Source organism: Semicossyphus pulcher, unplaced genomic scaffold (genome assembly GCF_022749685.1).
Source record: "Semicossyphus pulcher isolate SPU_LCO1_2020_fin unplaced genomic scaffold, fSemPul1.0.p SCAF_7, whole genome shotgun sequence".
NCBI lineage: Eukaryota > Metazoa > Chordata > Actinopteri > Labriformes > Labridae > Semicossyphus > Semicossyphus pulcher.
In genome coordinates, this window is record NW_027211748.1 from 18,899,220 (window position 1) to 18,913,468 (window position 14,249).

The following is a 14,249-nucleotide window of genomic DNA, read 5'->3' on the forward strand; positions in this document are numbered from 1 at the left end:
ATAGGTGTCCTTGTGTGATGTCAGATTAAATGCAGTGAATGCAAAATAATTTTGTTTGCTCCAAATAGTTTCAGCATTAAGAACAAATTAAATTGAAAAGATTAAAACTGTCTGTCTATGAGTCTATCAAGTGTGGCAAGCTCCGGGTGGTAGAGGTGTTGTTCTCCTCTCATTATGGGGAAGAGGGCAGTGGTATTGATGTTACACTAGGTGTGCTAACTGAACTGAGACCAGTAATCTATACATTACCTTTAAAGCAGTCCTTTTGATCATTGGCTTCCCTGTTCAAAAGGGGGAAATTGGCAGAGGCTCATCTATTGATTCAGATGGATGACAAATTAAAGCAAAGACCCAAACACTGTAGGTTTCTTAATAAGGTGTTTGGCCGATATGAGCCACCACTAGAACATGTGCCATAGCATAGATCTGACATAGATTGTAACTTCCACCAATTACCCCCAAAATATATTCCCCCATTTGATCATTTGACAATAGTGATGCTGTCAAAAATGTTCTTCAATCTTAAATAAATGACCATTTGGGTTGAGATTTGGTGACTGCAAAAGTAATAGTATCTGATTCACAACATTCATGCCCTATCTCATTATGTTTCTGTACTTATTTATTGCGTTTTCTCCTTTAATTTGTCACCTTCTTGTTTGTCCTTTTTTATGTATGATATCACATTTGTACACATAGTTAGGCTATCCAAGTACTACATAGCAAGCAGTCGTGGAAGGCACCTGTATTCAAGTCTACTTACTTTTCGTAAGTACTTTGATATTATGCTTTTTTATACTTCTACCCCATGAGTTTCTGAGGAATTATTATACTTATTACTACACATTTATTGACATCTATGGTTAGGCTACTACTTTCTTACAGGTTAAGGTACCTTACTTACAGGTTGAGCTAGGTGCTAGCTTAAGGTAGGTGCTAGCATCTAGCTCAAACTAAAGCAAAAACTACCTCCATAACGCAGCCTCCAAGAACACTAGAAAAAGGAATCAACACATTTCTAAAACAGTTGAACAGTTCATGAAGGTGTGGTTTATTGCACTACTGTTGTAGTTGACTGCATTAGCTTTAGCTAGGAGTACTGATAAGCTAGCAGTTATAGTTAGTAGTATAGAAGTAGCTCAAATTAGCTTAATCTCAACCAGCCGCAACAAACAAATGCTACCAAAACACCAGTAAAAACAATTCCAGAATAAAAAAAGTATAATAAAACATAACAAGGACAGGAGCCATTCTGCTACATAAGGAATGGGCCTACTTGCCAATTTAAATAATTTTACTGTCACATAAATGCTGGGGTTTTACTGGTAATGGTGGAAAGCCTCTATAAGGACTTTTCACCCCCGTATTTCACATTTATTCCACCTTTTTGAAGAAAATGCAATAAATACAGTGTGTGTTCAACCTTACCCGCAGATTCAGCTAACAGTCATCTTTACTGACTTATCATGAAGCATCTGCTGTGTGGCTCAGTCTAACAAGGCCATCTAGTGGTTATGTGACACAGAGACTTTTGTCAAACAGACCCCTCTGCCTGTAAACTACCACCAGGGGGCACTGAGGCTATTCTGGCCGAGTCGTCATCGTGGGGCGTGCCCGTTTAGGAGTACTACGGGAGCCGTTTATGAGGCAGGAGGGGCGGGGTTAGCTCGGTCCGTCTCTGGGAAGGTTTGCCAAAGCAGGCGCTTACAGGTGTCTGGTCCTTTTCACCCGGACGAGCCCCGTGTTGGGATTCCTGTTCTCTGGTTACGCATACTGCTGTCAACTGGTGTTCAGGGAGGTTCTTCTCATAGGAGTCAGGTAAACTTCTCTCTTGTGTTTCCCTCTGTTGTTTATGTACGCTGTTTGCCTCAGCACAACTTCTCTGCATACATATACGGTCGCTTGACAGTGAATTAGCGTGAGTTTTGCATGATTTGGGCAGCATTTAGAGGTTTATAACATCTGGGAAGGGTGATTTCCTGCATGTGACACTGCGTGTATCGTCTCCAGTTATGTTGTGTTTCATTTTCCATGTGTCTTTCTGTTTCAAACACCGGGGTTTCCAACACACTGGCTGTGACCTGCTGCTTTCCTTGCTGACTGGGAACGTAAAATGGTGAGTACATGCAAGTGTTCATTCACAAAAAAAAGTATTTAAGGCAGTCCACACATTAAACATACGTGTTGTAACGGCAAATGTATGACTTAACATATTTAAAAATCCATCAGTTGTAGCTGGTGTGATTAAGGCTGTTGGGTCACACATGAAGCCAAATTTTAGGCTTCAGGCTTACAAAACACAACCTAATGTTGCAGCACTTTTATTTTGAAAATCTAACATTACTGAAATGTAACTCTACTGGTTTGGTGTAGCAGCTGCTTAAAAAGTGAAACAATTTTAAAAGCACTTGCTGAAATAACTCAACAAATATCTCACCTAGTCACATATCTCCTTGACGTTTGGTCAGCGGACCTCTGAACGTGCTGATTGTGTACTGTCAAGGTGACGTGTCTATCTATGAGGTCTATATCAGCACTTTTCTTAACTCATTTCTTCTCACAACTGCTGAGCAAGCACTGCTAGTTTTCCTTGACACACACACTCACACACACACCTCATCAGAAGTTTGCTGGGCACAGGCAGACAGTTCGGAAATGGGAAGTCCTCACCGCATGTGTTTCTGTTTAGATTCTCCTAAAATAGAAGTGTGCATGAATCAATGAAGGAACAGCTCTTTGTTATAATACTCTCTTTGATGGACTCGCAGACTATGAGGAGGTACTTTACTGCATTGTAATTCTAGTAATCATGGCCCATATGGCTGTGATAAAGTCTTACTTAACTTTAAGCGTTTTGGACATAAGACAAGCTGTTGGTTTTTACACTGCCACATGGTCCCTCTTACAGCCCAGTAGCTTTAACTGGTTTATGAGGTCGAATGATGAAGGTGAATGTACAGGACCGGGGAGATAAGACAGGGCAGAGTCCATGAGGCCTGTCATGTTCAACGGCTGGTTGTAACGTGTACAGTCCTGCACGTTTCTCTGTAAGGTGTTCATGAATGGATGATTGAAGCTGGTGCTGAGCTGGTGCTTTTTACTGTCACCATGTTTAAGATAATGTCTTCAAGAGTTTAGTATGGATATGTACCTGCTGTATGTCATCCCATATAGGCAGGGAGGGTGGTGTCATTTTCCTCCTATACTGTAATTATGTGCAGTTGTATTGAAAATTATCTTGCCAAAGCTCATACTGAATGCTGCTATCTGGAACTATTTCAAAGTCTAATATGTATGATATCTCACACAAACAATTGACAAGTAAAAAGCCCCTTAAATCTCAAATCTTCCATAACAGATTTTTATGGCTTCTTAGGGACAGCAGAAACATGTCCTGAAGAGAACTCTGACATGTGATAGCCCTGTAAACTCTTTATTTATGACATCCAGTGGTTATGGTGCAGTTATATAATTCATTTTGAGTTGTGCTTTTGTCCTCCTAATGTAAATTCCTAAATATCGCTTTTTAAGCTCTGTTTTTAGTCTCCACCATCACCTGAAGGAACGTCTCCTAGTCGCTTGCTCTCTCTGTGCACTTTTGTTCAAAGTAGATAGTGTATGGAGGGCTTGTACACCGTAAACTGTTGTTTACTGTTGTCAAGTTGTGGACCAGATAGCTCAACAATGAGCTGTATCTTGCTAAAAGCTCTTTGAAGCCAGTGGAGCCGCTCAGTCATTATTCTCTGTAAGCTCATCACTACAAGCAGCTGCTATAATATTGTCCATATTATCAGCTAATTGGTCCATGTAGACATCACATTGTCTGGCTTAGCCCCGGCTACTTTAAAGACATAGAGAAATCACACCTTAAAGTGATCATCTTGAAGATCTCAGTGTCGTTCTCTCTGGCGGCGCCTATGGCGATAAACGGTAATTGCGGGAGCACACTTCCCAGATATCCAGACAGTGTTGCATGTGTGACGTCCACGGTTGGCTCCGGTTGTAACTCTTGATTTTCCTCGCTGACGGTCGCTTTCCTTTTTAGACTGTTTGCCTTCATCTGAGCGTCGAGTTTGTTTCTTTTTCTTTGGATTTTCACTTATTTTTGAAGTTGTATCTGTAGTCAACGATCTTTTCTTTGTTTGTTCAGCCATAGTAGATTACTGTTTACTTGCAACGCTTGCAGAGACCGGAAAAGCAGCCGCCTAGCTCCGCCTACCCTCTCTGGCAGACCAACCACTGCTGGCTGATGGAAAACGCGTCACTAACTGGGCGCTGCTTGTAATTTTTTTCTGCAAAAGTCGCACCAGACACCCAGTCTGTAATACTGCAAATGTAAAGGCTTTCATCAGTGGGCCATAGGCTCAGTCACCATTGTGTTACTTCATTCGGCGATAGATAGAGACTTGACATTTATTTAAGTGAAAATCTTCAAGATTATTACTTTGAAAACTATTTTAGCTGTGGCAGAAATAAAGATATTCATGTAGGATGCTGTAACTCAGGGTCAAAGCTAATTAAAACGCAGACTTTATTTCCAGTCAGGAAGTTTCCAGGAAGCACTCAAGCTAGCAGCATGTAGTGGAAACACTTCACTTTTAAGAAGTTTTAAAGTCATAATCTCTTGTCTGTAAATTCAGAATGCAAAGTGGCACTTACAGATTATATAGTATGCACTGCTCACTGTCATGATTTACTGTTTATACTGTAAATCATGTGATAACAGCTGTTACATGGGAAAGTGTATTTAAATTTTGTGGCTCACCATGTTTCTCTGCCTGGTTTTTCCAAGCTGGGCAACTGGAACGCTGGAAGGATGTAATTATGGGCAAGCAGCAGGGAATTTCCAAAATCTGACTCTGACTGTAATGCAGCATATGCGCCCAAAACTGTAAATTACATCAGGTAATAAGTAGAAGATGTTGTTTGGACGCTATGATTAAAAGGCCAGTTTTCGGTGACCTACAGTAGAGGACACCTTGTGACCCCATTGACCTTTGTTCAGAATAAGGGAATGTATTCCTACTTAACATATCTTGATGAATGAAATTGCATTCCGTTCTGTCTTTTATGCACCTCTGCACTTCATAAGGGATGATAACACAAGATAAGATCTTTCTGTGGCTCAAGGAAAGACTCTTTCACGCTCACAAGTGTTGCTTGTTTTCTCGCAGACATCAAAGCTGTTTGAGGCTCTACAGGAATGACATCATACTGTTGTTTTGATCTAAAGTTGTGAGTGATAAAGACTATCTCCGACTATTCATCTTAGGAATTTAAATCAATATTACACTTCATGATGAATGGCGCCGACATTGTACCGGAAGAGAACACATTATTCTGACTGATGCTCTTTGATTCTGTGACTCATTGTGCTGCGGTGAACAAAGTGAAGGATGTGACACGGCCATGTGTGAAGCAGGGGCTAAAGGTTAGAAGAAATAGTCTGCAAATCTCTGCCATTATCATGATTCAGTGATAAGACATGCAAAGGTTGGTGTAAAGAAATATCTGTGGGCATTCTTTGGTAGTAAAGGGCAGAGCTATTTTGGGTTTTTTTTTGCATTGCACGCACAAATACCCACTGTGCACTGTGCATCATCAAGACAGATACACTCTCTGTATCTCATTGTTTTTATAATATGACCTGCCTCTTAGCAATCCATTTAAATATATTCATGACTTCAACCTATTAATCTAAATGAGATTATTTTAATTTAGAAAGCAATAAAGTGTTTTTCATACTGTGGTAGACTTTTAAACCAATTAAGGCTGCGCCAACAGTTAAGTAAAAGCAGCCCTCTTCAGGGTGTAGTTGATTAAAGGCTTAATGTCTCAGCTCTAAAATCAATTGAACTAAAATTCATTGTTTTAACTTCCATTCCACCCATGTTACATTAAATTACACCCCTAAATTGTTGTTCTCTTTCTTTTCCCAAGACACCCTTGTATCTGAATGGCAGAGCAAATCTGTTCAAGGGCCAGTTCGCCGATTTTCAACCTCAGGCCTATCATGCTGTTATGGGGAGCTCTGTGCCTTTGGAGGACGCTATCCGCTTCTCCAATGGGCCCTGGGAAACCTCCGCCAGACTATGTAAAACGTGTCATCTGGCGGAGGCCAGGGAGCTTGCTAAACTACACCTCCTCAATCCAGGACGCCAGCCATCCGATGTCATGTCTCGTTCAAAATCGTCAGGTTTGAAATGTAGAATGCAGACCTTAAGATTTTTTAGACGATCCACCGGTATATTCTCGTTGTATTTCTGATTCTGTATCGCTCTGAGTCGTTGCCTGCAGTGAAAACGGTAGTTTTTCAGTCCAGCGTCTCTCGCTGGGCCGTGCCTTTCAGAGGGAGGGGCGCAATGCATGCTGGGTGTTGTAGGAATGTAGAACGTGCAAAACCACGAGCTGTTTGTACAGCTTTCTCCACAGCTATGGTGCCAATATCAAATATTAGTGCTTCTATCGATTACAGAAAACATCAGCTTTGACTGACTCTGCTTTTTCCAGGAGCGAACTGCTCCTTTAACATAAATTGGAACTGAAGTAATTTGGCAATTAGCACACAAAAAACATTTTCAAACATAAATGCCAAACATTTGGCTGGATCTACCTTCTCAAATGTAAGAACTGTCTGTTTTTCTTACCCGTTTACACAATTGCAGATTAAGTATCTTTGAACATCTGAATCTGTCGCCCTGAGTGTTCAGGAATTTTGATGTGCATCTTACTGTATTTTGACTTTCCCCAAACCAAGCAAGTCATTGAAAATAGTCAAAATATTCAGCCTGAAGTGTAGAATGCAAATAAAACCATTAGCACAGATTTGTTGCCCTCAGGTATACAGTCCTTCACATTCAGTTAAAGTGAGCTGAACAGGACACGTGCTGCTTACTTTCCCCAAAGCCTTCAGCCGCAGGAGAGATAACACGTATGATGACTCAATCTTGTTGAGAGGAGAGATAAGCTTGTTGGGAGTCTTGTTATCTCGCAGCGCTGCCTGATCACTTGAGAGCAGTGTGGGGCTGCCTTATAAAGCTGCAGCTCCTGGGACGGCACCCTGACAGTGATGGGGTATTTATAGTGGAGGGTGGGGGGTAGCCTCAGACTGGCAGCTCTTTGAAATTCCTTCTTAAACATGCGATTGTTTGGAATTCTGTTTAGCAATTTCTTGTAACCTATTAGACCTAAACATTAGTGAGATATATCTCTACAAGCTAAGATCAGCCTGGCCAGTTTACCTGTTTAGTTCTCAGATAATATGAAGGACATGTAATGTAGATGTCTCCTTTAGAAGAAGCTGTTGTAACTCTGGTGATCTTCTAACTTCTCATGTCGTGCCATCTTCAGGACAGAGCTTTAATCCGTCCTATGCTTCGGTTCCAGACCAAATACCTCCAAAACTACTGACATCCAACTAGCCCTAGCTGTACTTTTTGTTAAGTGCAAATGTTAGCATGCTAACACCCCACAGTGAACATGTTAGACCTAATATCATGGTTACCGTGGTGACATTGGAATTTCACTCAAAGGGCCTGTGCCTGAGTTGAGCCTTGCAGAGTGACTAGCAAGTCTTTGTCTTGTTTTTCCTTTCGTTTTAAATTAATAATTATATATATTTTTTTGATAACAAAATCAAATATACATTTTTTTGTATTTATTTAACCAGGAAATAAAGCTCTTGATATTAAACATTTTCAAGAGTGTCCTGGCCAGGACAGGCAGCAGCACATTAACAAAAGCTGCTTTCCCATTGGTCAGAAAACCCACTAACACCTGCTAACACCCGCTAACACCCGGCTTTTGCTTCGTGGGAAATGTTACAATCAGCATTCAGACCCAGGTCAAATTACCCGGGTACTTATCGCCTCGGCTCCATTCGGCAACACAAAACCCAGGTCGACACGCTAATCTCCTACTCCTCTCCGGCGCGATGCTATGCTCCGTCGGTAACTTCTGCAACTCCTTGTCATCTCAGCTACAAATTCAGCCCGTCTCCATCCGAGCAGCGCTCGAACATCGTTTCAAATTTGTCTCGCTGAGTTTGATAAACAGACTGAATGAGTAATAGATACAATAAAGACCTAACCACCGCAACAACTTCACTGTTTACTAACCCTGTCTCCGGCGTGTTTGTGACGTCAGACGGTGACGCAGCAGAAAAGAGACCGACTCTGGCAATGGGAAAAGAGACAATCGGCATCTATAAGCGGGTCCTCCCGGGTCTGAAAAACCTGCATCAATGCGCTAATTTTGGTGGGAAAGGGGTAAAAGTGTCTGACAAATAATGAGCAGCCATACATAAAAACACAACACAGAACATGTGACTATAATACAATAAAAGACATGAAAAAAGAAGTAAGACCAGTCAAACTTTGTCTAAATCAACCACAACCATAAATATATCAAACAGAACATCTACAGCCAGACGTAACTTCAAAATCATAATTTGTGTAGATATAAAACTGCACGTAACCAAACAAGAAAAACACATTATGTCCTTTTAGTTTAGAATGGAAACTGAATTGATTTATTTTTTTGGACTATGTTGTCAAAAGGAAATCAATTAAGTGACTCGACCTCGACCACTTTACAGACAGCTGCTTGGACAGCTCTTTAGCTTGTTCTCCTTTAGCTGTAACACTGACATCCATAGAAAGCTCTAAAAAGGGAAGAGTGATTCTAAATACAGCTGCAGTTTTTTTTCCCAACCACATGCTACACATGTGCCGCCCTTCCCTTTTCTCCAAAGCCTCGTCCGCAATCACTTCACGAGCACAATCATTAGCCTGCGGCTTTCCAAAGGTTACAAATACAGACCGCATTTACGATTCCTCGAGATAAGATGTGCTTCCTACATGCAAAAACAAAATGGAGCGCGCATCATCATCTTAATTATAATCCCTTTTCTATGAACCCTTGGCTGAACATGAAAGGGAGTCAAAGGAGGTGCAGTGTGTTGCTCATGATGGGGGTTGATTTTTCTCGAGCTTCGGCCAAATTCGCGGTGTCAAAATCAGACTGTAATTTGGCATGTGTGCTTGCTGACCTGCAGCCCTTTGGGAGTGAAGGCGTTCGCAGCCGAGCAGAGCTGGACAGCAGGGGACAGAAATCTTTCGGTTAGTTGGGGATAAAAAAGAAAGCGGAGCCGGAGCCAGCTCACTTTGAGGTCGTTCAGTTCAAGGTGTCATTTGAAACAGTAATTAACATGATAAGTCTGCAGGCATGTGTGTATCATCTGGTGCACCTCAGACTCTATAAAGCCGCTGACTGTTGTGTCTTTGTGTGTGAAGACAAATTGGAAATGTGATTTTGTGTTTGGGCTTCATTTTTAGACCGGCGGACCTCTGGGACGGGGATGCTGGCCTTGACTTGTTTTTTTAATTGGATCACATGGGTGGTTTGCCATGTATTGTTGGGGACATGCTTCAATATAATTATGTATTGATGAAGTGCCAGCCTGCTTGTTCTGACTGCAGCACTGGAAATTGGATTGCTGTAATGAGGTTCACAAGGTTACTCAGTTTAGAAACTGAGAGTGTATACACATGTTCATACACACCAACATTTAAAATGTGTTTCTTCACAGAAGTTGGCCTTGCAGAACGACTTTTAAAGAGGGTATTAATTCATTTTATATACTTAAGTTGAATTAAACTGTAAATGCCTAATTGCTGTGTAAGCAGATTAGTAAAATGCAACTTCCTTCAAGGGTTAAGTTTAACATCAAGGTCCTTTAAAGAGACAGAAGCAGTTTTGTAATTCCAACCTCATGTTTCCTGAATTATGCTAATGCTATGAATTTGTGAGTAAGACTTTGGACTCGAGGCTGAACGAGTTCAGGGTTAGGCTTCAGAGCAGATGAGCTGCAGAGGAACTAAGTGTCTGTACGCAGCAGAAAAAAAGTGAAGAGTTAAGCAGCCACATAAGCTAAGGAGAGTCCAGAGATCACATGTTGTCTGTCCTGTGTGGTATTAATCATTCTGCTGACCAAGGGCTGCTCTGAGGCTGTGGAGGAGTCAGAGGTTTACACTCACACTTATCTGAAAGTCACTTTACATATGTAGGATGTCAGATATCTTTAGCCTAATTTTACTAAATTGTTTACTGCAAATGTTTCAGTTATTTTTAAGGCTTATATTTTACCATTTAATTTTCACGTCCTGTACAGACCATTTTTCAGTCACTTCCTCAGCATTTTTCCGTAGAAGCATGATATTAGCAACATCTCGCAGTAAACTGAAACAAAAAGAAACAGAAGAAACTCAAAACATGTGACAGCAAAGTTCATGGTTTGCATTCAACAGTAAAGTAATAAAAGTTGTCAGCTGCTTCTGAGGAAAGTCTGAGCCTGCTGCCTGTTTTATATCACACAAAATAGACATAAGACAGGCTTCAATGTTCTTCTGCCGTGGCTGTCGTACTCTATTGGTTCTGTTCACAGAAAGGCTAAGTGAATTCATGTCTATCCGTGTACTTTTCCAATATACATAATGCCTTTTCTCGGAATATGACATTATTATTGTCAGCCTACTTTTCAAACTGTCTCTGTCCGTATAAAACAAGTGATTGGATTTATTAACATTAAGTCTTCCAGGTTCCTCAAAGCTCTGCCAGTGCTGCTGTTACTACTGAACATTAACACATTGCATCTTAAAGTGGTAACCTTGAAGATCTCAGTTTCGTTCTCTTTGGCGGCACCTATGGCGATAAACAGTAATAGCGGGAGCACACTTCCCAGATATCCAGACAGTGTTGCATGTGTGACGTCCACGGTTGGCTCCGGTTGTAACTCTTGATTTTCCTCGCTGACGGTCGCTTTCCTTTTCAGACTGTTTGCTTCATCTGAGCGTCGAATTTGTTTCTTTTTCTTTGGATTTTCACTTATTTTTGAAGTTGTATCTGTAGTCATCGATCTTTTCTTTGTTTGTTCAGCCATAGTAGATTACTGTTTACTCGCAACACTTGCAGAGACCGGAAAAGCAGCCGCTTAGCTCCGCCTACCCTCTCTGGCAGACCAACCACTGCTGGGTGATGGAAAATGCGTCACTAACTGGGCGCCGCTTGTCATTTTTTCCAAGAAAGTAGCACCAGACACCCAGTCTGTAATACTGCAAATGCAAAGGCTTTCATCAGTGGGCCACATTTATTTAAAAGAAAATCTTGGAGATTATTACTTTAAATCCACTTTATGCTCCAGATTGACAAAACAAACCAATGCCATTGGATATAAAGGTGTGAGCAGCAGCTTCACAAGAGGTCAAGAGGTATTACGTTTTATCAACAACAGACATTTTGACATATTAATACCTGCTACATTGTATTTACATGTGCACATTCCTGGGCCGTGGTGTCTGCACATTGTCCTCCCTGCCTGTGTAGTGAAAGCACATGAGCAGAAGCAGCAGCAGCAGCAGCTTCAGCGGTCAATCTGTCTTCAAAGGATGCGTTCAGGCGCAGTGTTGAGTGTAGGTCACCTGCATTTGGTCACTGCTCAGAACTTGAACACAATCACTGTAGTTAGACAGAGTGAAATAGACTTTAAGTGATATGGATTCATTTATGTAGGAGTGTATCTTAGAAGGAAGAGGCAGATAAAAAACCTCCTGTGGAGACAAGCTGTTTGTAGCAGACAGAAATGGAACGAACCTTTAATCAACCTTTTAAAAATAAGGTTCTCTGTGGAGCTACTAAGTATCCTCAAGTGGGTCAAGTGCACTAGACTCTGCAGGGTTAGCTACATACCTCAGGCCTGTTAGTGTATGTTGCCTTGTGTCTTGCACTTTGGTTGTATGTTCTGTGCAACGCTGAATATTATCGCTTTTTACAGGATTTTTGTAAGGCACCTTGATATAATTTTCACACTCCTGCAAAACAGGAAACACACAAAATAAGTATCCCTCAATTAAAGCTTCTTTGCAATCAGCTTTTCTTAATAACCCCAGTGTGCCAGTATTGAGATTTCCAATGGAGACAAGCTCGTATGCAGCCTTTCATCTCCAATTGAAGCTTGTTTGCAGGCGTGCAGTCACCACCCACCGGCCAGACGGGCCACGATGAGCAATGTCTCAGACGATCAGTTGGGTCACGCTCTAAATGTAGAAAACTATTGTTTTGAACAGACATCCCATTAAGTTGTTACATCTTATTGGACAGTATGTTTTCTCAAAGGGAGGACACTATTTTCACGCTCGTGTCAGGGTGTTTTGGGAAATGAAAAATGGTTCGTCACTTACAATAAAATCAGTGCTTTCAAAAAAGGAATGAAAGGGGAAGTGAAAGAACCCAATGTAGGAGGAATGGAACACTTGCGTCATGTGAAACTAGAATTAAATCACATCTTCCACCATCAGGGTCGTTGAAGCTGTAAAGCTGTCTGTCGCCATATTGTCACCTGAGTTAAAACACATTCTTAAACCTTTTAATAGATAACGCAGCTCTCACAATAGTCTCAGACTCTGCAATGAGTTATTACTGTGAGAAAACAGTCCTTCCTACAGGCTCCTCGGCTATTATCTCTCCCCCAGCGTCGAGGGTTACAGGAATATTTAGTTACATGTATTGTTGAGCTACTGCAGCTCTAAACCTCACTCTCCTTACTGCTGGTTTGCTTGTAAGGGATTTGAATTTGCACATAAACTAGCTAAATCACCTTGGTTTGTAATGTGAATTATACGTCTTGGATGTAGAACAACCATTGTTGTTGTCCCTGAGCTTGTTTTATGAGCTGTGCTACAATTAGCTAGAAGCTGAATGAGGAGCCAGCTGTCTGACTGCTGTACATAGGAGCTGCACTGTGTGTGTTATTACATTAACCCTCTGCTATCTGCAAAGCATGCCTGCTATGTGTCCCGTCACTATTTAGGGAAATCATGTTCGACTGCGGCACAAGATTCTCCGGAGCTGTGATGTGCTTGACTGTGTGTTTGTATATTTGCATAGCGTACAGTAAGTGTAGGCATGTGGTATACTACTTGAGCATGAAAGCAATTAGATGAAATAAAAGTCAAATCGGTGACCGACTTGGGTCAAGTTCCCACTGGGAGGCGGGGGGCAAAAACCCACAAATCCCCCAGAGGGAACAGCCCAGACACTAATTAAAAACTTGCTTTTATGTCTGTATATGTGCAAGCACAACCACATGTATGTACTCAGAGGAGGGCAGCAGATGTGTGTGTGTGTATCAGTTCACGTGCTTACTCCTCTGTTCTGTTTTATCAATCTGGAGAATGTTATAAAGTACTGGACAGGGTTCACACAGTCAGTGAGTGTTTGTTAAATAAGTTTTGCACTATTTTGAGTTCAGTAAGAAAGAGAAGAGGGTTGTCCTCTCAAAGTCGAGATGAAGCAGCATATCAAGAGCATCAAGCTGCTGCAATGTGATGTATTTCTGTGTGAAACAGATAGGCAGCCGGGACACAAACAATACAGTGATTTGAATTTTGACACCCACACACGGACGTACCATGTTGTTCCAGAGAGGATTCAGTTTTCTTTCACTGACTCTTGAGATACTGGACAGAACATGTCCTCCACAGAAAAGTCTTATTTACGTTAAAAATAAATAAATTCATACTTATAAAATAACTTTAAAAGTTGTACATGAATGAATAGTGTATACTCATGATGCTACTTTTTTAAATAAGAAAGTATTTCAGCTGAATTTCTCCTAATACAGGCTCTGTACACTGAAAACACATATTTAGCCAGTCCTCAGCAGGAGATCACAATGTCCAACTGTTGTAAACACTGCTTTGTTGTATTGTTTGAACATATTTACACAGCCATCACGTGAATTTTTTGGTGTCTAATCAATAATCTAAAATCCAATCAAAAGATGTCTTTCTACAGTAGCCCAGAAAGGACAAACCAAACACAGGCTCTAGGGAGGGCCTTATCTTATTGATTAGTCAGCCCACTTTTTTGGCTCTTGTAATGTCTTGTAAGCCCATGGGGGTTGGGCATAGCTGTAATGCACGAAATGACGTCATTCACATAATTAGAACAGGGCCGTGACGCTTTTTTTTTTAAATCAATTGCCAGATTTTTTTCAATTCATTGATTATTTTTTGGTAAATAAAACATAAAAAACAGCAAAATAGCAACATAATTATTTCCTAGAGCCAGAGGTGACATCTTCAAAATCATCAAATGTGTCGCATTTTCCTAAAAACAAATTATGTTAAATGTTCCAACTTTAAAGTGGGATTACTCAAGGGAAGCAAACGTACACTTACAGAGTATTTAAG